We start from the raw sequence: 25,704 nt of genomic DNA, 5'->3' as shown, positions 1-25,704 counted from the left end.
TTTTACTGTCCTTGGTACTTCGACGAACAATTCGAGACGCTTGCGTATACGTACAATTTTATCTAATGCGATTGCTGACTTTCACCTACGTATTGGACGTAAGAGTGTGGTGCCATACCGTGTGTGGCACCAGGCGTGCCATGGCACCATGGCACCAGGCGTAAGAGTGTGGTGCCATGTACAGGGTTTACGTGCGTAAATACTCGTTTCTATACCTGCTATACAGGATCAGATACAGTTAAATAAACGGAATTTTAATTGCTTCTGCCTTGTACGTTCGGGTTTCATATGAAGTCTCACTGCAGGCATTTGGGGTCTCTATATAGGAGGAAGCTATACGTAGTAGTGGTTTTCTAACATAGTTGAACTGTTTGCTCAATGCTTCCTTAGAAATTCCAAGTAGAAAATTTCCTGTCGTTTTCTAGCACCTCATTAACTTGTACTCTGTGCTACATTTATATATTTACGTTCATTAGAATTTGTGCTAAATTATTGAGGAGCAAAAGCATATTAGGGACACATTGAATTATAAAATAAGGTAGATTGATAATATAATGATATTAACGAATTATTATTATATTATATAAAAACGAATTATTATGCTAAAATAGATAATTAAACAAATAAAAAAAAATCAATAATCAAATAAATAGCTATAATATTTATTATATAAGCAACATGATAGTAATAATAATATATAGGATATATGGAATAATAATTTGAGTTTTTTTTAATTTTTAGTACAAGCATTATGTTTTATCGTTGAAGCTGCTTTTAATTTGAAATGGTGCAAATGTCTGCTGCTTTGATATTATGAAATCGGTGAACATGGTGAATTGAGTCGATTAATTGCTTTTAAAATGACAGTGCCGGTAGAGAAAAATTTCTTCCCAAAAGTTCCAGCCTTAGGTTAAAAAAAATATCTACATAGACGAAACATCAATTTGCATCTTATGTGACATGACCCACAATTTTTTCCCGAAGCTTTTACTACTTATTTTAAGAAATATTAAATTATTTACCTTTTGAATAAAATTTGCTTTGCTAAACTATGAGTCGTACGCGCGAAACGATGTATCATTTTTTTTTTTTTTAAAGTATTAAATAAAAAAAACAAGTTTTTTTAACTGAAAGTAAGGAGCGACATTAAAATTTAAAACGAACAGAAATTATTCCGTATATGAAAGAGGCTGTCCCCTCCTCAACGCCTCGCTCTTTACTCTAATGTTTTTTATTGTTTAAAAAAATAGAGATTAGCTAAAGTCAAACTTTTGCGTAAAGAGCGAGGCGTTTAGGAGGGGACAGCTCCTTTAATATACAGACTAATTTCTGTTCGTTTTAAGTTTTAATGTCACTCCTTACTTTCAGTTAAAAAAAATTGTTTTTTTTTATTTAATTTTTGAATGTTTTTGAATAAATGCAAGTTTTAATCTTGGCTCACAGTACATGAATAATTAAAACAAAATTTTCATATTAATTTACTTTTATCTGGTTAAATGGCTTTCTCGAAACTTTTTTCATTTTATTCACGAACGTTTTTATTAGTAATAAATATGAGTAACTTACGAATTAACTTACTTAACGACCTTCTATATTAATATATTTTTAATACGAATATTAGGGGGTTCGCCCCCTATTCAATACCTTGCTCTTTAAGCGAAAGTTCGAATTTTGTAAAAATTCTTTAAAAATGACCGCTTAATCACAAAAGCCATTAATTAGAATAAATAGCTCTTTTGAAAGTACTAAGAAATCTCTGGCTTAAAGAGTGAGGTATTGACTAAGGGGTGAACCCAATCATATATGTAATATTTTCTGTTCGTTTAAAGTTTTGATGTTGCTGCTTTTGCAGTTGAAAAACTTATTTTTTTATATTTAATTTCTGATCCTTTTTTAAATAATGCTGGGAAGTCCGGCATCCCCTTCATAGCAATGTCCCTTCCCCCATGAAAAATCCCTTCATGGAAATATCCTCCTACATAACCCCCGACCCCAGGCACGTACGCAGGAATTTGTTTCGGGGGGGGGGGCTAAATCCTTCAAACCCATTATTCTATGAGAAAAATCAGAAAATTATGGGAAAATGAAAAAAATTATGAGATTTCGGGGGGCCCTGGCCCGGAGGCCCCCCTCCCTGCGTACGTCCCTGCTCAACCCCCCCCCCCCCCACACACACACACACTACCAGGAAAAATCTCCCCTGAAAATGTCTGTACTGTATACTTCCCAATAACCAATACTATATGTTAACATTGGGTAAAGTTCATAACTTTCAGCCCTCCTCCCGGGAACTTCGGGGGATTAAGTCTTTCTAAAAGACATACTTATAATATTTTCGAACATACTGAAGAAAATGGATATCTCAAAATTTTTATCAGGTGACTTTGGGAAAACAATGAGCATGGGAGGGGGCCTAGTTGCCCTCCATTTTTTTTTGTCACTTAAAAAGGGCACTATAACTTTTAAATTCCATTCCAATGAGCCCTCCCACGATATTCTAGGACCACTGGGTCGATACGATCACCCCTGGTAAAAAAAAATAAATAAAAATAAACACGCACCCGTGATCTTTCTTCTGGCAAGAAATGCAAAATTCCACATTTTTGTAGATAGGAGCTTGAAACCTCTACAGGTTCTCTGATACGTGGAATATGATGGTGTGCTTTTCATTAAGGTTCTATAGCTTTTAGGGGGTCTTTCCCCCTTTCTCCGAAAATAAGCCAAATGTTCTCAGGCTCGTAACTTTTGATGAGTAGGATAAAACTTGATGAAACTTATATATTTGAAATCAGCATTAAAATTCAATTCTTTTGATGTATCTATTTGTATCAACATACCGTTTTCTAGAGTTTCGGTTACCATTGAGCCGGGTCCCATTAACCAATACTATATGTTAACATTGGGTAAAGTTTATAACTTTCAGCCCTCCTCCTGGGGGCTTCGAGGGATTAAGTGATCCTAAAAGACATAGTTATAATATTTTCGACCATGCTCAATAAAATGGCTATCTCGAAATTTTGATCGGGTGACTTTGGGAAAAAAATGAGCGTGGGAGGGGGCCTAGTTGCCCTCCATTTTTTTTGCTCTCTTAAAAAGGGCACTAGAAATTTTAATTTCCATTCCAATGAGCCCTCCCACGATATTCTAGGACCACTGGGTCGATACGATCACCCCTGGGAAAAAGAAAAAAAAAACAAAAAACAAAAAAAACAAATAAACACGCATCCGTGATCTTTCTTCTGGCAAAAGATGGAAAATTCCACATTTTTGTAGATAGGAGCTTGAAACCTCTACAGTAGTATTCTCTTAAACGTTGAATATGATGGTTTGATTTTTATTAAGGTTACGTATCTTTTAGGGGGTCTTCCTCTCTCTGTTCGAAAATCAGCAAAATTTTCTCAGGTGTGTAACTTTTGATGGGTAAAACTAAACTTGATGAAATTTATATATTTGAAGTCAGAATTAAAATCTGATTCTTTTTATGTATGTATTGGTATCAAAATTCCGTTTTCTAGAGTTTTGGTTACCATTGAGCCTGGTCGCTCCTTACTTACAGTTCGTTACCACGAACTGTTTGATTAGCAATGAAAACTGTGTGATATCCGTGATCGGGGTTGTCATGGACAACACATTTTTTTAAGTCACGCTCTCTATGTGTTTTCGCATAGCTGTTAGGCTAAATTGAAAATTACAATGTTTTCTGAAAAAAAAAAAAAAAAAAATACTTAATTTCATACACTTGCATCTGGAATGTGTTTCCCTTAGATAGTAACATGATAGACCTACCTTTTAAAATCTTATTGTTTTCAAAACCTTGCCACTAAAATTTTAAGGAAGCAAAAATAAGGAGAAGCTTGCACTCGCCTGGTTGGTTCTGATGTGTGAAATCTTGCGCCAAAAAAGGAACAAAAATTTTTGAACCATTAGATTCTTTGGTGAGGTTACTTCTAGGGGCTCATAGTTTTAAGGTTCACTGAAAAGCCATGTTTTAAGGTTTGACTTCTGCTTTATAATATGTGGATTTTTTTTTTTTTTTTTTTTTTTTTTTTTTTTTTTGAGGACTGATACAAATGCGCACACTTTATTAAGTGTGGGCCAATTTGGAACACTCAACCTCACAATGAAAAAAAAATGTTGGGCAGTCTCTCGTCATTCGTCAATAATGTCATTAATCTTTTCATTGTTTAAAAAAATTGCGTTTTATTTTAAATACTGGAAAAGTAAAAAAAATAAAACATGATTTCTCTGCTGATTTGGAGCCAACGCTCTAGTGTTGCCTGTATTAAAGAGCCATGAGCCTTCAATGTTTTATTTTTTATTATACAATAATTATCTATTATGACTATATTATTTATTGTTATTTTAAAATATCTTGTATATTATATAATTTCTTGTTAAATAACGATAAATAATCATTTATATTTTCCTCGCAGAACCACTTTTTATGGAAGGGATTGCCGTAGAAACTTCGAAGGGCGTCTCATTCAATTGGAAATCGAAAGTTCTGATGCCTTTTTTAAGAGTCGAAAGTGATCGGAGGGCAATCAGCCCTCTTCCTGCTCTTTTTAGCTGTCCTCCTCCCAAAGAAATTCGATTAAAACTTTGAGATAGCTATTTTGCTCAGAATAGTCGAAGGATCGAATAATTATGCCTTCGGGATAACATGCCTCCCACGGCCCATAGGGCAAAATTTAAGCTACGTAGGTTACCCATTGTTTGCATATAGGATTTGTTATTGGGAGCATTCTTTAAGCGTGTTGCGTCATACCACTACTTCAACATAATCATCCTAGGAAAAAATTACACAAATAAGGACACGTGCATTATCAAATTTATCGGAAAAAATGCACAATTTTATGTTTTGCATGCATGGACTTAAAACCCCATCCCCCCACCCAATAGGACTCTTGGACATGCTAAATATGATGCTAAAATTTTCATCAAGATTGTAACCCTTTTGAGGGTTTTTCCAGTCTCCCCCTCCTTTGTTCTTAAATTATGCAACGTTTTTCAGGCTCGAAACTTTTATGGCTAATCTTTTGATATATCAAAATTTCGATTTTCTAGAGTTTCGGTTCCATTGACAATACTTCTTTTTTTTACTTAAGTTTGTCATGACGAACAGTCTGATAGATTTTTCCTCTAACTCTTCATATTCCTTGATAGTTATAAGGTTTCAAAAATCAATCATATTTTTAGCAGGAAAATTTACTCGCAGTATTTAAATCATCAATACTGTTTATTAGAAGCACTAAATTAAAGCCTTATGAAGGAGTATTGAAATAGTTTCGAATGAAGCAAGATACTTTTATGTCTAAACTATTGAATTCCTTCTCCAGGACTAATGTCTTGCTCCTTGTCCTTTCCCTCTCATCTGATGATAATTCGGAAATAGTGAAATTTTCAAACACAAATGGGAGCATGGACCTATATGTTCAAAAATGATTGCTGTCTTTGACCCAAAAGAAAACTTGTAAGTTATCCATTGAGTTAAAACACTGAGCTCCCTACCGTCAGCCTTGTTGTCACGCTTGGGTGGCTGACGCTCCACCTTTTTTCAAAACCAGGCTGATTGAAATAACTAGGGAGCTCATATGTTCTGGAGAGATAAGTGGATCAACCCAGAAGGACCAAATTTAGACACTATTTTTGAACCTACTGACGAGGTTCTTCTCCTCAGATCTCTTTGTGATGAACTTGGTTTGAAGGATGATTGTGACACTGACTCAAATCGCTCTGCCGTAAAAGTACTCCAGAGGAGCCGTTACCCATTGTATAACATCACGTGATTATTTTTAGATTGAGGATGGGCAGGGTGTCACGAACCTTTATTAATTAGCCTACACAAAGTAAAGTTAGTTTTTTAGATTATTTTTTAACACTAATTCTTAGATAGCTTATCAGCAGCAAATATTCATCCAAGGTTTGTGAATTGCGTACGTACTAAAGGATAGAGGGGGTTTACTTTTGCCGTGCTTGATCCCACAAAAAGCGCATTCAAGTGCATAATTGTTTATGTGTAAAATGCTCGCTTTTATGCCCTAGACGGTCACTCATTTTGATCAAAAGGTTCCGTCAATCGATTGACTCAAGTATGATCGACCGGTTTGAGCCAAGCGTTGATGGTGATTGATAGACAGTTTGAATGACTCAATCAATTTTATCAAAAGCAGTATGTTACATTAGCTTTGGTCGAGATTGAAGGGTCGATTGAAAGTTGATTGAAGCACACGTCAATGAATTGACGGAAACTTTTGATCAAAATGATATACGTCTAGGGCCTCCTTTAAGCTCAAAACACTCCAGTGGAGAAATCTTTTTTATTTACTCTAAATATTCGGACTATGGGCAGTTGAGGTTTGTGTACTCGGTAAAAAATTGCGAAAAGCTTACAGTTGTAGCTTGCAGACAAAAGATGCTCATCTAGTTCGTTTTTAATATTTTCAGATCTATCCAATCCCTGAGCCGGAATTATGATACTGCTTAGACTTTTCTTTGAGAAGGATTTTAACTTGCTTGAAATAAGAACACTTTCAATTTTGCATGTTTTCAAAATATTTTGTAATCTAAAATAAATACAAAGTAAGTTTAAAGTTTGGTAAATAAACAAAATCATTTCAGGAGGTGAATGGAAAACCAAATCTCTACAGTAGGCTAGGCAACACGAATGAGGTGCATTTAAAGTGTACAATTTTTCAATGAAATTATTTGGATCAATCTTGTGACCAAACTTCACAAAAGGTAAGTTGTTTTATTTAAGTATTAGCAATGAAAACTGTGTAGGGTTGCCCGTAACAAGGGTTGTCAACAGAGTTGAAAAGGGAAATGACCGGGCATCTGACAAAATAGGGAGGCATCGAGTTTCTTAAAAGCCGTATTTCTTTTATTAAACTACCAATAAACATACCGGAGGAAGAAACCAATGATTTGACCCAGGATGTATACAAGGGCGAGACTGAGCCTATTCGCCCTCAATACTAAGATATTTATCTAGGACGTATCTATAGAACGCAGCTTTTTTTAAGCGCTTAAATATTTGAAAATTGATTAGCCTTAAATAATTGACTAATAACTGCATCAGAACGCAAGGTTGAAAGGTGTAGCCTGGGTTTTCGTCTCTATATGGGCACGAATATATTAATTGTATGTGAAGATATCAGGTTAGACAATGACTCTAATCATTTTGTAGGTAGTTTTTTTTCAGATTTGATACCCCGTAGAAGCCTTTCTTTATGAGACATTGTATCAAGACAGTTTCAGTCATGTACCAGTTATTCAAATTGACTATATGCTGTTTAATTATTTATTTCCACCAAAGAATTCACAAAAAAAAATTTCCTTGCTTAAAATTGATCTAGAATTAGGACGTTTCCTTTCATATTCGTCTATTTGTTTCAAAGACAATTGGTTTGATAAGTTCATCTTTGAAAACCATCCCTGTGTCAGAAGTGCTAAAGAGAAAACTTTTAAATCGCAAGTTGTTAACAAAATTTGTAAAGGAGTAAGGATTCCACCAAAAATAAGATATTGGAAGGGTATCTTACCCTCCACAATCTCCCTCTACTTTTCCCAATAAAAAAAGGGTATGCATTACTCAAGACCGTACCCAGAGGGAGGGTTAGGAGGGTTTGAACCCCTCCAGAAATGTGTTTTTGACTCGTAAAAACGTAACAAAAATGGATATAAACAAATTTTTATTTGTTTTTTTTTTAGTTTTTTGGGTACCCCCCCCCCTCCCCCCCGAAAAAATATTTGAGTAAAATCCCCTCCGGAAAAAATCCTGGGTATGGCCTTACTCTCTCAACCTTAAATCATAGTCTAAATATATTTCGTGGAAGGGGGGCTAGGGAAGAGTCGCCTCTCACCCTCCATATTTATCTGAGGGACCTCTCTGGAAATGCTGGTAAACTAGGGCCTATAAATGCGCTAGATAAAATGTAGTTATGTGTGTTAGAACACTGTTGTCAACTGATAAAGGCATCTCTTTATACTTTCGACGAGAAACTTGTTTCTAGACGTTTTTTTGCGTGTTCTATACACGCCGGCCCTTTTTATCCTCCGGTGCTTACCGTAAATCTTAAACTATAAATTGAAAAAAAAAGTTGGCACGGAGAACGACTATCGTCAAATAGTTTTGGCAGTCAACGTGTTGACTGTCAAATTTCGTATTGACATACAACCTTTTGCAATTTCGCAATTTTTGAACTTATGTTTCCAAACATTACAGAGCGATAAAAGTAGAAGTACTGCTTTATTCCACAACATGGAGTTATGCGTTTTTGAAAGTACAAAAGACAAAGGGTCTCTGAAGCATAAATTTTTTTGGATTCGTTACGAGCAGCAACGCTACCCTTTAATTATTCAAATTCTAAAGTTTAGAAATTGCACCTTTTGTTCTGGTTCTTATTCTTGCGTTTTGCAATTTTAAAGATAATTGTTCTTTAATGTTATTTGCTATTCTAAAAGTTTACTGCTAGCAACTGCAGTTTTTTCTTCTTTTTGGTTTTGTTAATTACGAATATGCGTTCGTATAAAAGCAACAAAAATGTTGCATATAAACACGCTTTTTGATGAATTTTGTAGAGTTTTTCTTCTGTAACCCCTACCGCCCACACAAAAACCCTGGATATGCCTTGCAATGGTGCAAAAGCATACGACGCGTTTCTGTTGAAAATCATTGAAACACTTTTTGACCTAAACATAGCTCTCACACTTTTTCGTATACAACAGTTGGTACATATGGGTCAAAATTTTATGGGAGGATAACAATGTTTTCTGGAGAACAAAACTTCGTAAATATTTTCTTTTTAAATACTTAAAGAAACGAGTCTTTAGTCTCTTTTGAACAATCGAGAAGTTTCTGTAATTTCAGGGTATTTGGTCCTTTTTGTCTTCAGAATAATCTTAAGTAGCATAAAAGATTTCGTTTTATATAAGGTTTACCCATTAATTAATTTTTCTTTTTGATTTGCCAACTTTCCCGCCCCAAAATGGATTCACGTGTACGTGCCTGGTGTAACTGGATTTTTAGCAATGCCTTAAATTGTCCCAGTGTAAGATGCTACTTTTGGGTGCTCATTTTATCATAACCCAAATAATTATTTCATTTAAAGGAGAGAATTTTTTTTTTAATAATGTGAACCAAAGCCGTAGTTAAATTTGACCAAAGGAATGGAGCCTTCAACAATTTTCTCCGTGGGGTAGGTGGCCAGAAAACAGGTTAGAGGTTTATTTTGTTCCGAATATTCAAAATTCGGCCTCTCAGGACTTGAGCCCCACTCCCTCTGCCTCCAGAGCAAAGTATAATCACCTACGGAACAAGTACTGACAAAACTCTCCAAAAGTGACCCCGCGTACCTCAGCGCCTCTAGACGCAAAATGTTGTACTACTTAATCGCTCCGAGCCAAAGTACTTTGCTCCGGCCAATAATTATGCAAGAGCGTGATTCAGGCGACGAGTGACCGGGATGAATTATGTAACTATGGTTTTTAGTTGCCAGATTCGCATAGGTATACAAAGGGTTACTTTTTTTGTGTGGAGAGGATAGGTTTTGTCAGTACTTGCTCCGTAGGTGATTATACTTTGCTCCAGAGGGATGTACAGGATATGGCATCTCCGCCCACAGTTTATCTGTAAATAATACCACTCCCCAGATAAAGTGAAATATAGTGACCTCCTTTTTACAAAATTCTTCCCAGTTTTCAACGTGAAGACATTAATTCTACCCTTAAGTTAAAGTCAGGTAAAAAAAAAAAAAAAAACAATCAAAAGGCCTACAGCTAAATAATATTGTTTCCTTTGAACACGAGAAACAGCAAAACCAGACTAGAAGTACCTTATATTCATGGGCGTAGGCAGCATCTTGTGTAAGGGGGGGGGGGGCAGCCGCTTCTGTGATGGAGGGGGGGCTCTTACTAATACTTCCCGAGGTCCTTTGAATATATGTCTTTAGAAACTAGTCATTCTATATTTCACTAAAACTCGGCCTTTAGCATTTTCCATGTTCTACTTTTCCTGCAACAGTAGCCTATAACATAAGAGACCCACTTTCTAACTTCCAATTTCCAGAAAAATTAAGCACCACAAAAGTGATTTGACACAAATCACACTATGGTTAGATTACAGCATCTTGTTAGAATTCAACTCAAAAGTTTACAGTTGGGCAAAATTAAATATTAAAATTGGTATAGGGGAGACCGGCCCACGTTTAGCCAAAGCAAACAGTTTCAATACAAATACCTATGGGGCTTCTGGTGGATTATAAATGCTCTGACAGATTGCAGTGTATTTTTTTTAAAAAGTCTGACCTTAATTAATACTTTTACCAAAAATTTCAGATTGGATCAGGTTTTATGGTGATTAGCTCTGGAATTTTGTTCAATTTTGTCTGAAAGCCTACGCCTAATTACGAATACTAGAAAACTCGCGTTGTAAACTCACATTGTATTCTCCTATTATTTGCCGGTTTTTGGCAGCTTCCGAGACGTGCCATCTTCACCAGTTTGCTGTTAGTATTTTTCCATCCTGTGGGATAGTGAACTCTCATGTTTGGCTACAATACCCAGGGTAAATTCAGCATGACTTACCAAGGTGTCCAAAAGTGGGCTATGCTTGTAAAAGCTGTGTAAACAGCATATTTAAAGGTTGAAGGCAAGCTTAATACCCAAAACTGTATTATTTCTGGCGTTGTTTAATCCTGTCAGAACAGTAGTTGAACTGAAGTTCTTTTTTTTTCTGTTAAATTTTATTCAAGATAAAATGATTAAAAGTAAAACAGAAGAGAAAAGAAAGAAAGGTGGCTGCGATCCAGAAGAAAATAAAATAGCAGTTTTTTCTGTCTTATTCTTCAAGAAATCAATTGGATTCTCTGGAAGTACCATGGGTGTCCCTAGAGGAACGCTGCAAGACTACATAAAAAAAGTTGAGAAGCTGAATATCCCTCTAAAAAGTCTGGACCTGAATTTCCTTACACCCTGTTACAACCCATGATCAATATTTACAGAGGAACAAGCAAAAAGACTAAAAACTTACTTGAAAACGATAGCTTACATGCTTTCGACTGTATTCCCCTTAAAGCGTGTAAATTTGCATACACTTATACCATTATTAAGAGCATAAAAGTACCGGATAACGGAACTGCAAAGGTAGTGGAAACAGTGGAGGAATTACAGGTAAAGATTGGTACCGTGGTTTTATGGATTGACTTAAAACTCTATCAGTAAGAACGCCAATAAGTACAAGCCTATGACGGACAACTGCTTTCAACTTCCACAATGTAAGAACTTTCTTTAACAGCCTGGATTGAAGCCTATACAAACACACGTTCAGACCACAAGATATTGCAAGTTAAAACGAATCAGGTCTGAAAAAATCGACAAGCCTCGTAAAATCATTGCACTGCAAGGCTAGAAGTAAGTAAGGAGTGTTACGTCAGCAGAAAGAGGTCTGTTGATCGCAATTTGTGCTGGTGTTAATGTGTTGGGAACACAGTCCCTCCTCTGCTTATTTCCCCACAAAAAGAATGTCCGGAAAGTTTACTCAGGGGAGCTTTACCAGGAACCATCATGATCAGCTCAGAAAATACTTCTGGCTGGATGACTGCATCTCATTCTTTGCTTTACTTTCAGCATTTTATCATTTTATCAAACCCAAAAAATCAACAGGAAAAAAATATATGAAAAACTCAGAAGTGCTCACTGACACCCCTATGAAAGAATGCATTACTGCTAGGATAAAAGTTGTATCTGCCAAAAAGAACTAGTCCTGGAACAGAAGAAAGTCAGACAAGTGAAAAGGCTGAAAAGGTTAGGGCATGTCTCGCGCAACAAGAGTCACAGTAAGGATGACGGTTCTGACATCGATGATCCTGCATACAACAACTCTTCAGACCCCAATATAGACCATGATGAAAAGCCCCCAACACGAAACTTTTACCTTTACACTGAGATAGTCAAGGCTGGTGATTACATTCTGATAGAGCTGAAGAGCAAGAAAGGGAATTCTGTTCACAATGTTATCATTATCAAAAGTAGCAACTGAAGAACTTAAGGTCCTCTTTTGGAAGAAGACTGGAGCAAGAGACTTTGTGCTAACTGACGAGATGCATAGTGTCTTAAAGACAGAAGTTGAAATAAAACTGCCACTACTGAAAGGTAGAACACCAAGATTAGCGGAGCGGCTTACTTTTGGTGTCGATCAGTCAATGTATAATTTGAAATTAATACTCTTTAGTTTTTTTTTAAACCTTAATGAAATTCATTTTGTAGTTTTTTTTGCTGACCATATTCTTTCTTAATTTTATAGCCGAAAAACAGGCTTTAATGTTCCCCTGGTCACTTTTCTTTTTCTTTTGTCCGGTGGCCAAACGTAAGGTAGAGACGACTGAACCAGTGCCGGGATGGCCCAGGTTTGGCACTCTTGACCACTTGGATAGAGAGGCATCCAGGTGGAAAAATGGCGGAGTATTTCTAATTGTCTTTTTCAAGGATGGTATTTAATGAGTTACTTTTACTTTGACATGCTCAGCAACTTCTTATCGCTTGAATTAATTCATGGAGAAATAAACAAGTCAAAATCAGCCGATCGTGGGCCAGTCTCCTATCTATATATCGGACCGAAAATTAATATTGAAGATCGAAACGTAAATGTTGATATTTCAAACGATATTTGGAAATTTCTGTTTATTTCCAGATTTTTTAACCATCTACCAGGTAACATCCAACAAAAAATTCCAACATACGAAAAGTTCTCGCTAATATCTATCGTAAATTTGAAGTTCTAGGGGGGGGGCAGCTGCCCCCCCCTCCTTCCCTACGCCCATGCTTACATTACAAAATGAGTCCCAATTAACATTTTTTTTTGTATTTTCAATTTGATCCCACGATTTCAATGGATTTGAACAATTCTCAGATCCCATGTAGCGTTGCCAACGCTTTGAAACAAAACGTACCATTCTTACGACTAAAGTTGTACCGCTAGAGGATAACTTGTACCATCTGAACAGCTGGTCAAAAATTTGCTATATCAAGAAGAAAATTTTCGATACACAAGAACTTGACCATATATCCGAGTCAGAAAGGAGTAAGTAAAACTAAAGTGTAATAAAATATTTGTGTTGTACCAAATATTTTCAAATGTTGGGCATTATGCCAGGACCTCTGAATTATACCAAAAACGGTACAATTGTACCAGGTTGGCAACGTTGATCCTATGTTCTTCACTAGTGTTTGAATTCGACTCCCCTCGAGATTGCTGTGCAAGATGATTTGCTCCTCCTCCCATAAACCCTCGGAAAAAAACCTGCGGTTGCTGCAGGTATAGCTACAATATACGATCACCTCTGATTTTTACATAATTATGCTTATTTTCTTTCTTTTATTAACTTTTATTACGTTTGTTTATTCTCATTTTTCTTTAATAATACAACATCTTTTATTAAATATAATAATTCATGCTGGCTTAACGACCGGTTACAAACAAAGCACAAATATGCTTGAAAAACGCAACCAGTACACAAGAATACTGGTTGTGTATTCTCATTATATAGTAATTGATTGTTTGGTACTTGTTAAATATCCCGACCCCACCCATGAAGTGAAGTTAGGTTAATCCTAATGAAATATACCCAAATATGATGAAAATATAATGCTTTAGTAACCAGTGGCGGATCCAGGGGGGGCGAGGGGGGCGCGCGCCCCCGAAAATAGTCTAGATTAGTGTAATTTACTTAATTAACGCAAGTTTGCTTTATTTAAACTTGCTCCTGACGCAAGTTTGTCGGATCAACCGATTTTGCCCCCTCCCCCAAAAAAATCCTAGATCAGCCACTGTTAGTAACAAACTTATGGAAACTACAACAGAGAATTATGGAAAGCATGCCGCCCAGAACGCATTATGTTAAGTACCTAACTTAGCCTAATCACCTCCATATATTAAATATTTAATCAAGATATGCTTGAGAAGTAGTTTCTCTCGCTCAGGGTGAGCTGATTATCTCCAAGTGGACAGAAAACCAGTTTCATTACAGATCAAGAGCAAAGTGTGGTCGCTATAACACGTAAGGGTACTGGTGCATTATACCTAACAGAGCGCTATAAACTGTCCAAGGAATGCAGACATGGAGACCCGTAAAACGGGTATTTGTTATCTTGATAACTGATCGCAGAGCGAGGTTTCACATTTAATTTATAATATTTAAACTGCTGTTTTTTGGGGTTTAGGGGGGGGGGGAGGTACCTAGGTTAGGAATTTAATATATGTTATGCTTTACCCAAACTCCCCTAATTTGCAAATATATAGCCCAAATTTGTTTCTAAACTATTATATATTCATCCTGTTTTATTTTATTTCATTAGCATTAACCAAACTTGACCTCTTTCGTGTGTTAAGTATAATTCACCAGTACCCACGTAAGTGGGCCTACCCATTTTTTTTTTTTTTTTTTTGCTTTCGATATTATTCAACAATTCCAATGGGTTTGACATGTTGTTTTCTCTATAACAATCAAACAGTTTGATTTACCCTCTATGAGAAATGCAAACCCTTCCACTTGATTGTTCCAAGACGGGTTAATCGAATTTAAATACAACAATTTGCATGCAGCAATTCTGCCTAATAGGCCTCTTCGTTAAGAAACAGGTTAATTAAATGATAAGAATTTGATCGCCATTGCTTGTTTTTTTAATTAGTAATTACACCTAAGGAACTTCAGTTGCAGTCTGAATTGTTTGATGTAATTATAAATTCCCATAATTACGACCAGGTACATAGGCAGAGATTTAACTTGTAAGGAGTATGCATTTAGCAGTGAGACAGTACAAAAAATGGCTAATATTAGTTCAATTCAGTTCCCCAATCAACTCTCCCAAAATGACAAGTGATCTTGATGAAAATCAGTGTCAAATTCGTCACCCTGCAGCATCTATATTATAGATGTTGCCCAAAAATATTCCCTTGAATGAACGGAAATTTGAGATTAATTTCTACTTTTTTTTACACTGTACTGAACTAGTTAAAAAAAAGTTTGGAAGAATAGGAAGATAAGTCTGCAAACTAAGATTAGAGTATTAGAAGCTACAGTGATGACAATGGTCAAATATGGCTCTGAAGCTTGGGCGCTTCGAAAAGCGGATGAATATTTGCTAGATGTTTTCCAGAGAAATTGCTCACAGATTGTTCTTTGTACCCGGCTGACTGACCGAATTTCACACCATAGGCTGTAAGAAAAATGTGATTCAATACCACTCTCTAGGGCTATAACGAAGGAAAGGTTGAGGTGGCCAGGGTACGTTGTGCGGATGAAGGATGACAGGTTGCCGAAAATTGTCCTTTTCGGCCAACCGTCTAGGGCTAAATGGAAAGCTGGTCGTCCTTATCTGGGGTGGGAGGTCGTCATAAAGAAACATTTATAGGAAATGGGAACTTCCTGGGAGGGTGTAAAAAGGGAGGTTTTGAATAGATTGGGATGGAGGACGAGCGTGCGTAGCTGTGTTGGCTTTAGTAGTAGTAGTAGTAGTAGTGAACTACCTAACCTGTCAAACCCATTTTTGTCCCGTAGAGCGATGTACTTAAACTTACAAAAGTTCCTCAATATTCTATCTTTTTGTAAAATCTAGCTTGATTTGCTGTGTTTTAAAAACTATAATCTAGGCTTTGCCTTGATTGATGGATATAATTATATCTGTAGATTACAATTAATTACCATCACTTGTAATGAACTATTATTCATTTGGATCTTAATGAATAAAATTCCCAAATTTTAATTAATTTGGCCAAATAAATTCATTATTTTGGCGGCAATTTAAATTAAATTTTATAAAAGCCAAGTTTTTTTTCAATTGAAAGTAAGGCACAACATAAAAGCTTAAAACGAACGGAAATTATTCCTTATATTAGGGGGCTACCCCTTTGTCATTCCTCAGTCTCTACGCTAAATCTTGACTTGTTGTCCCAAATCTTAGAACCACTCCAGAAACACAAGGGCCGTTGAATTTGAATGAGAAGTGTTTTTAAAGTTCTTTAAGATTTCAGCGTAAAGAGCAAGGAATAAGGAAGGAACAACCCCTCTCCTATTCAGAATAATTTCTGTTCGTTTAACCTGCTCAATATTATATTAACTTCTTTAGAACAGAAAGATATATTAAAAATGCAATAAAACTTCTTATAAAAGATATAGTGAATACCAACTCTTAGCAATCAAAACTTCAAAAAAAAACCATAAACATCAATTTGGTGGAAAGAAAATAATATTTGTAAAATGTGAATTTACCAAATTTGGATTTAAGAGTTTAATGCAGTCAGCATTGAACTCCTTTTTAAACTCATTTTTTTCTTCTCAGTAGAAAAAAAATGCTATTGATTATATTAGTGTCTAAATTGCATCTATGTTTGGTGTCACCCCAACTTACAAGGCATTTTGTAGCTTGTCATCTCGTAAATCGTTGAAGCTTCAAAAAGTGTGCCTGTCAAAACCTGTTTTTTATCCAATAACAAAGCAAAAATCTTGAAATGACTCCAGTAACGCATACGCCTTAGGTTTATTCGTGATTCTAGAAGGGTTTGAAAAGTATACAATTTTTGGTTAATATTAACCAGTTATGATGTCGAAGCGAAATCAGATAACTGCCGACAACTTTTTTGGTTCGAAAGCTAAAGATAGGCAAGTGGACGCCGTAACTGAAGATGTAAATAATGAGAGTTTTAGTGTTAGTAGTGATTCTAGCGCTTTGACTAATATCGAGATTGTGCATCATTTGTTAGCATCAATTGAAGAGTGTAGCCCCAAGCCTAACACAAATATCAAAAAAATAACCACTTTCTGCGAAAATGATATCGGAAGCTAAATCGATAGAATTGAAAAACTAGATGATCGTATGCGATATCAATTGCTTCAGAACTCGTGGATTTCGCAACCTAACTACTGCTTCCCCTATTCAGTTTACAAGAAGCAGGGCAGGGACGAAAAGAGATTTTTCAATTGTACTCGCTTGGAAGAATTTCATTGGCTAGTACTTTCAAATAAGATGAGGAGCTTATTCTGTAAATATTGTGTTTTGTTTAACGTTCGAGGGGTTGGAGGCTCACTCAATTGCAGAAGTTGGTAAAGAAGCCCCTTTTGACTTTTGCAAAGCTAACTGGAAAAGACGGTGACTTGGTGTCTTATGAAAACAATCAGTATCACCGCATTTCAGTTGACGCAGGCAAACATTTGCTTCTAAAGTATGATAACCCTGAAACCAACATTTTAAGCCTTGTAAACGAACAACGTAGCCAACAAGTGCAGAAAAACAAAGATTGAAGCCAATTCTAGAGTCGATTGTTTTATTGGGTTGACAGAACATGGCTCTTCGGGGCCATAGGGATGATGGAGAATTATTGGCAGAAAAAGACCTATTGACAAACGAAGGGAACTTTTGAAAACTTTTAAGGTGCAATGTAAATAGTGGCGACATAACTTTAAAACAACATTTGGAAGCTCAGGTGCAACTGCTACCCATATAAGCAAAACAACACAGAATGAATTAATTCAATGTTGTGTCAAAGAGATTCTTAAAGAAATTCTTGCACGAGTTCATTCTGCCAAGTTCTACAGTGTGGTTATTGATGAAACAATAGACGTGTCACACAAGTCACAACTGAGTATTGCCCTTTGCTACAATTACAATTGCAAAAGACGCGAAGATCCGTTGGTTTTTTAGACCTACACGAAACATGTTGCTCGGACAGCATTGGAAACTTCGAACCGCCCGACCATTAAAGGGGAAACGCTTGGAAATGTTGTGTTGGATTTTGTTCGATTTCGTGGGCTAGACTTAGAAAATTGTGTGGGCATAGGCACTGATGGATATGCTATGATGGTTTCAGAACATTGCGGTGCTGTAAAAGAAGTTCAAAATGTAGCAAAGAATGCCCTGCGTTGCCCATGTTTCAACCATGCTCTAATTCTTTCCATGTCAAAAACTTCTTCTCTTCAGAGTGTTAGAAACTCTATCGGAGTGATAAAAGAAATAGTCGTTTTTTTGGTGCTTCTGCAAAGCACAATTATGCTTTAACCAGAGTAATGAAAGCACAGCTAACTGGCATGTGTGAAACGCGCTGGATCGAAAGGCACGATTCCTTAATACATTTTGTGGTAGAGCTCCCTAAGATAGTGGAAGCTCTTGAGATCATCAGCGGCTGGGCAGAATACAACAACTGGAGCCAAAGTAAAATCCTTATTGACTGCTGCCACGTCCTCTGACCTGATAGTAACCATTTACTCTCTTAGTAACATATCTGGCCTGATTTTACTGCTCAGTCGGCTATTTCAAAGAAGAGCTTATACCTCGCGTCTACAGCAAACCATGTTAAGGACCTTCTTATCCAGCTGCAAGTCAAGCCTCGGGAAAGTGAAAGCGAGTTTGAAAACGCATTTGACGAGATAACTAAAGTGGCAACCAAGTTAGGTTTAAAAATAACCAGGGGCATCGTTTAGGGATGGCAAGGGGGGGGGGGTTGCCCCCCAATAATGTGGAGAAAAAAAATTATACATCCCATGCCCTTTGAATATCCAGATATGGATCCCTCTTGCCCCCCCACCCCAATAAAAATGCTGGAGATTCGCCCCTGTGAATAACAGTTACCGCGCCGGCGCCGCGCCGGGGGATCGACCGAACGCTGCCGACGAGAGGCCCGGTTGAACGCCACCGAAGTGTTGTATTGCCACCGGCGTGACGCAGGCGTGCCGCCGCCGGATGAGGCGGCAGCGTTCGGTCGACTTTAAATTAATTTTACGGCAATTCTTTATTGAGTCAACCACAAAGTCGGAGTTTTTCCTTCTCATGTGGTTTAGTATTTCGATTTTCCTGATTAGAAATCAAGCAGGGCTTGCACTATCCCCGAACTTTTGGGTATTTCCCCAAAGATCTATGCGTCACCCTGAAAAAAAAAATTGGTTCCCCGAAAATCAAGCAATCATGATGCCACACCTAGCAATTTATCACCATTGACTTTCCCTGCCAAATATTACTTTGCATACCATTATTCTTCACTACTCTCTTGTTCATTAATTTTCGTCTCTTTTGTTACTTTGCATAGAAACCAAACAGATGTAATGTGCAATTGCAAATATTGCAATATACACAGTTCTTCATATGTTGGACAAAAAAAAGTATCGTCTTTATGAAATGAGTTTGTCATTTCGAATGCAGTTTCCCAATTGCTATGTCTTACATCATTCGTAGTCAAGAATTTTATTTTCAAGTTGAATCGAATTATAGAACGCATTCACTACTATACAGCTTCAGCCTTAGGTTGGATTTTGAAAGTGACAGGCGACCGATTGTTTCTACAGCTGATTTTTAATTTTGCTGTGTTTAGATAAGAGTTTCTTAATGTTTAATACTCAATTGTTGAACGCCGGATAGAAAATACAATCTTCTTTCTGAAACATTTTTACACCCCCCCCCCCCTCTCCAAAAAAAAACTTCTCTTGAGAAAAAATTTAGCTGTAGACTAAGCTATGTACAAGCTTGGGGAATTAAAGATTGAATCGGAAGTTACCCCAAAAATATGATTCATAAATAAATTGTACATTACTGCCTATAGGGGGGGGGCGATATGGGGCTATCATTTTTAAATGGTAATACCTCATTTTTTTTTTGAAAGCAGGGATGCCAAAAAGATAATTATTTTTTTCATTGAAAGTGGAGACAGAAGAAAATTATATCAATCATTGAACCAACATATCAACCTGGGAAACCATTGAAATATTTTGATAGACCCAGGGCCCCCAATTGGGACTTGTTCACTGTCTTGGTTATTTTGCGATTTCTCATAGGCTACTTGCCTAATTTGGCTTTTGTGTGTACTCCCTTTTAATTAGATTCTTTGGATCTTATTGAATTCCACGGCGAATCTATGACTCTATTTTCCAATAATTTGAGGTATATCTGAATAATTTCGACATTTTTGTTGTTGTCTTTGTACCCCTTGTACTCATACCCTAAATTTTTTTTTTCAAGGAACAATAAGCTGTTTAACGTTAATTTGCGTGTTTGTTTGAACCATACAGTGACCTAGTTAATTATTAAGTAAACTATTTTTCTAATGAAAGCTGAGACGGTATCCTATCAAGGTGGTATCCAGAGGGGGGGGGGGTAGGGAGGCATTACATTTAGATGATAATGTCTCGATTTTTTTTTATTGAAAGCAGGGATCCCAAAAAGTTATTTTTTTTTAACTTAAAGCAGAGACGGCATCCTATCAAGGTGGTATCCAGAGAGGGGGGTAGTGATCTATCATATTTAAATGATAATACCTCGATTTTTTTTTTAAAGCAGGGGTGCCAATGAGTTAATTATTTTTTTTATTTAAAGCAGAGACGGTATCCTATCAAGATGGTATCCAGAAGGGGACATAGGGCAAAGAAAGTCGTTATATTTAAGTGATAGTACCTTGTTTTTTTTTTTTATTGAAAGCAGGGATGCCAAAAAGTTGAAAAGTTGACAAAAATTAACAAGATTTTTGTGAGTTATATTTGATACAGCACTCGCATAGTATTATCGTCCAAAGAGAAAGGGACATATGCGTCCAACCCGTTTTTTCTTTCTTATTGATGAAACGGGTTTGCTTTGAAAACATTCATTCATAAGTACCAGGCAGATTCATACCAAAACGAATTGGTGTGACGAAAGCGATATCGACATCCCCACCTAACGTTGCGCTCGAGTGACAATGGAGCCCTTGGTCCAGTGCCCAAATTACATTAAAAGGCCAGGTCATAATAAAAGCTTTCAAATTGGAAGGTTCAAGGAGGAGTGTTTGACAGTCTTATGACCTCAGGGTACTAAATGTTGCAACGTACGTATCTACAGTGGTTTAAAAAATTCGATCACCCCACAAATGATTACCAAAAATATGCACAAATATAACAAATGTAACATTTGGAATAATATAACTTGAAGAAAAGCAAAAAAGGCTAAATACCCCTAACTACGCTTGAAAGCTATTTTAAGAAGAAACTCTTTGGAGATTTTCATGGATATGACCATAGCAGAAGCTTTGAGCCTGGGTGGGGATCAAAGAGGAGTTTTGGAGTATTTTGACCACAGATGACTTATTGTTGCGACTTTCTTAAATTTGGTAATTTTTGTGAGCATTTGGAAATCAAAGCTTAAACTCAATAACTGACACTATGTGTCCTAACATTTTGCTTGGATTAAAAGTGACGAACTAGGAAGAAAATCTCAACATCTTCCTGGAGCTACTTCAGTCTGCGTATTATTTCATTTAATTACACTTAAAACGGATGAGCTTTTCATTTTTTACCTAAGATCGATGAAAAAAACTACTAATTTTGATAATTAGTTATGTTAAGAATACACAGCTAATAGATACTTCAACTACTCATACTATGCAATGGTTCTGAAACGCCACAGTCATTTCGTTTCTACCAGATTTCTACTTCTCTTGATGAATAACGAAGAAGACCAGTTTCCAGTCAGCGACTTGTGAATTTTTGAACTCACGAATAGGCTCGAATCTGTTGTAAATTTAAGCTGTGGTTTGAGAAAAACTGATGAAAAAATTAATGTTTGCGGTCAACATTGATCGCGCCGGCGGCACGCCGCCAACATCTTACCGGCGGCGTGGCGCGCTGTTTTTGGCCCCGCCGGTCTTCCCTCATCGGCGCAGGCCGGGGTTTAGTTCTAAGGATAGCGAAAAGCAAATGAATCGGATTAATGTACCATTCAGTTCACACGAGGAATAGTATAGACGGTCAGTTTTTATTCCCCTGTTGGACACAATCATTTCAGACTTAGAAAGCCTTTTCCGTTGAAACGCTGGACACTTTTAAGCTCAGTATTTTCTTGCCAATAAATTGTATGGAAACGAAGAAACAACAATTGGCTAATACGATTCATGACTTGTCATAGCGATACTGGTCAGTAATGGGTTTCCCCTCCCAATCGGTTTGTGAATCTGCCCTCACCGAAGAAGCGACAAAATGAAAAACTTGGTGTCTTCGTCTGAGAAAAAGCAACGCAGGCACAGGTTGAATACCTGAAACACTTGGGAACCTTACAGAAACAGAACTGCGATGCTGATATTTTCTCGAGTATTTCAGCGCTCTTGCAGATTCTCATGACCCTACCTGTCAGTGTGGCATCTGTTGAACGAAGCTTTTCTACCTTGAGAAGATTGAAAACGTGGCTAAGAAATAAACTGACGGAGGAAAGACTCACTGGACTTGCCCTTTGTCATGTTCACCGTGATACTGTCATTAGTATAGAAAGTTTTATTGATAGATTTGCTAATAGTGGAAATAGGAGGCGAAATTTTGTTATATGATATTGATAGTGTTTATATAAATGTAGTTTTGTGGATGATTTTACAGAACCGACGATTTTTCATGTATAAATAGACTTAAGATGGGCCCAGATCCCAAAGACACTTTATTTTAATGTCCTTAGTACTCTGAGAATCATAACCTTTTTCATTTTAGGTGTGGCTATTTCCCCGGAACAACTGTTTCTGAGAAACAAACTTTGAGCATAGAAAGAAGTAGTTAAACAACACAATTAGCAAAAACACTAATAGAATGTAGATAGTTGATTAGTGTTTAGGAAATCATTATGATAAAAAAAACATCTCATTAAAAGTCTTATGTTTGAAGAGTTAAGTGAAGGGAAATACAGGTAAGAAAAACAAGATAGCCAAACAACTCCTCACCGCGCTGCTCTCTATTCCCCAGTCACACTACTCCCTTCAAAACAACCCTCCGCGGCACATGTCCCTACACTGTAAAAAAAATTGATTTCCAACAAAATGTTTTGCTCGACTTCAAACAAGTCTAAAAAAATCCAATTTTTCTGTTGGAATTGTGACTCGTTTATTGAATTCCAACAAATTATTGAAATTATTAAGATTTATGCACTTTTCAGTAGAAAAAATGTAATTTTCAATGCAAATAAGTTATATTAATCAAAATGGTTTGGACATCAACAGTAGATTGAAATTTCTTTAATATCTTATTGAATTTGACTATGGTGTCATTTAAAGGGAATTTATGTACAAATGTTCTTATGACCATGCATAAATTTATATACAGATATTTTAGCTTATAATTAATATTAAGGAAAAATGAAAGAATTTCATATGAATTTTTCAATCCCTTATGGCTTATGAAATAGTTACAGTGTACTAATAAAAGATAAGCAGTCTTTTTTGACCTTTTCTACATAAAGAAAAGATCGGACTTATTAATTGTTAATATCATCCATACTTTACGGGATTACTTTTGTAGTGTGATTACTTAGGTTTCGCTGGAAACCGACGATTCCACTAAACTTCATGATGAGCGGAAAAGTCTGCCTCTGAGTAGGAGAAAGACCTGTCCGGGCTTGTATCTGAAACTGGTCATTAAGGACCATTCCTGGCTGCTGTCCAGGGTTGCCACCGTCAGTAGGATTTTACTAGATCTTGTAAAAAAAAAAATCTAGTAAATTTAGAGGATCTAGTAAATTTCCCGAAATCTAGTAAAAAGTCATGATTTATAGTAAACAAAACTTTTTTTTTTATTTTCCGTGAATTCAGGGAAAAAAATTATCATATATGTATGACAATTTAAAAATATTTATTTTTTGTTATACAATGTCGATGGGCTATCTGAAAGTTAGAGATACAGTCGCTTATTTTCATTAACAGATACTTCACTTCTGGTTTCCCAGGATTAAAATACTCAGCTTTCTGTACATCAAATTTTATAAACTAAAAATGAAGTTATAATGGCACTTGGATTTGTGATGATTGGGAATCTATTGGAATCAAAACAAAAGCCGACCACCCAAGGTGATTAGGTGAATCACCTCAGTTGAAAATTTTTATTGAGTAAAAAGGTGCCTGTTGAGAGAAATTAAAAGTAAGTAGAAATGTAGCATTATATATATATATATATATATATATATATATATATATATATATATATATATATATATATATATATATATATATATATATATATATATATATATATATATATATATATATATATATATATATATATATATATATATATATATATATATATATATATATATATATATCCAAAAAAAGGATTTTTGAACTTGTAGGTTTCCGGAATTTTCAATCATACTATGAAAAAGAAAGAAAAAGGAAAAGAGAAAAAAAAGAAGAAAAAGAAAAAAAGATTGTGAAAATCGTATTGATTATCCTCCTATAGTAAAAATGGATGCTTGATGGTGCGCGTGCGGCGTAGCCGCACGCGTAAAAACTTTTTTTGAGCATTTAGTAAAACAGATAGGATCTAGTAAAATTTTCCTCTCCGATTTAGTAAATTCTTCCAGGTCAGGGTGGCAACGCTGCCGCTGTCACAACGTCCAACTAGTTTATTGTTCAACAAGATTGTAGGCTCAATAAGTTGAACAACGATAGTGAAGGAAATCCAATAAGGATCTTAAAATCCAACATGTTGTGTTTGAAAATTCAATTCGGGTATGGGAATCCAACATTTTTGTTTCTCAACAGATTGGATACTCAATAATGATAGTATAATTCCAAAATGGTGTCTAATATTCAATTTGAGCTGTTGAAATTCCAATTTTGCGGTTGATAAACATTACAAACAATTTTTGTTGAATCCCAAACAATTTTTTTTTAAAGTGTATCACACAGCTTTACATCAGTCTGAACTATAAATTATTTATAATTTCTGTCAAGGTCTAAATTTTTGATGTTTATGAGGCTAAATTTTAAATATTAGTATAAGGAAAAACAGTCCAAATCATTCCGATTCAATTTTCCACCACATTTTTATTCAGTCTTCTGAGCCTATTAATTTCTAGGCGAATATTTTAAGATGAAGCATTGTTTGTAATTATTTGGCGAAGAGTCTTATTTTAAGATTTATTTAGTAAATATTTTCGGATGTGCATTCAGCTTTCGAGCTCGTCTGCCAATTAATGATAAGTATGCAGTGAGAATGAGGGGAGGTTCCAGAAGCCAATACTACCTACCTGAGATGTCGCGAAAAGGTCCAATGGGTGAGACTTTTTTAGGCTCAGAAATCATAAAATGTTTTAGTGCTCAAAGCGAAAATTTTCAAAACAGGTTGTTAATCAATATTGTCTTTTTTTCGTGGGTGTGTTATTCTGTGCCGTTTTATTTCATTTGTATTAATTAAATTGAAACCGGATATTATTTGAGATGCAACAAAAGGATCAGATGACCATGACAAATTCTTCATGGATTTCAGGAGAAAACTCGAAGACCTAGAAGTGCAACTATGGTAATCAGCTTTGTCTAGGGACGTAAAAGAGAATTTTCGATGAAGGAAGGTCCTGGAAGCTAAATGTTATCCACCTGAGACATAGGGAGAAGGACCAAGGGTTAGGCTTCTTTTTCCCCGGTGTAAGCAGCTTTCTCATTTGAGAGATTAATTTTCGTTGACGGGGAAGACAGACAAACCCGTGGGATAATGTAATCAAGATCTTCTTTAAATAGTAGCAGTCACAAACCTATTAAAGGGAATAGAGTAAAACATAAACAGTGTGATTTACTTCATGTTGGTGTACTTATATTTATTCCTGGATATGGCTTCCGTAAAAGCTTGACAATGCAGATTACCTTTGGAATATGGAAATCAAACCCCGGTAGCTACAGATTTAATAAATGTCGCCTGATTTCCACCAACTTGTCATTTAACA

General features: G+C 36.0%; 1 long non-coding RNA gene across 1 annotated transcript in view; it reads left to right on the top strand.

Annotated features, from left to right (window-relative positions):
- The window catches only part of LOC148948341 (uncharacterized), a 28,546-nt gene extending 5,998 nt beyond the window's left edge, over positions 1-22,548 (top strand). Inside the window, exons 2-3 of the long non-coding RNA XR_016142186.1 lie at positions 6,622-6,741; positions 22,485-22,548. This is a non-coding gene — a long non-coding RNA (uncharacterized LOC148948341). The remainder of the gene's footprint in view (positions 1-6,621; positions 6,742-22,484) is intronic.
- Positions 22,549-25,704: the final 3,156 nt, after the last annotated feature.

This window comes from Artemia sp. Qi Xiang Cuo, chromosome 9 (assembly GCF_049724085.1).
Source record: "Artemia sp. Qi Xiang Cuo chromosome 9, ASM4972408v1, whole genome shotgun sequence".
Lineage (NCBI taxonomy): Eukaryota > Metazoa > Arthropoda > Branchiopoda > Anostraca > Artemiidae > Artemia > Artemia sp. Qi Xiang Cuo.
The sequence above is the reverse complement of the archived record's forward strand: the minus strand, read 5'-3'. Positions and strand labels throughout refer to the sequence as shown.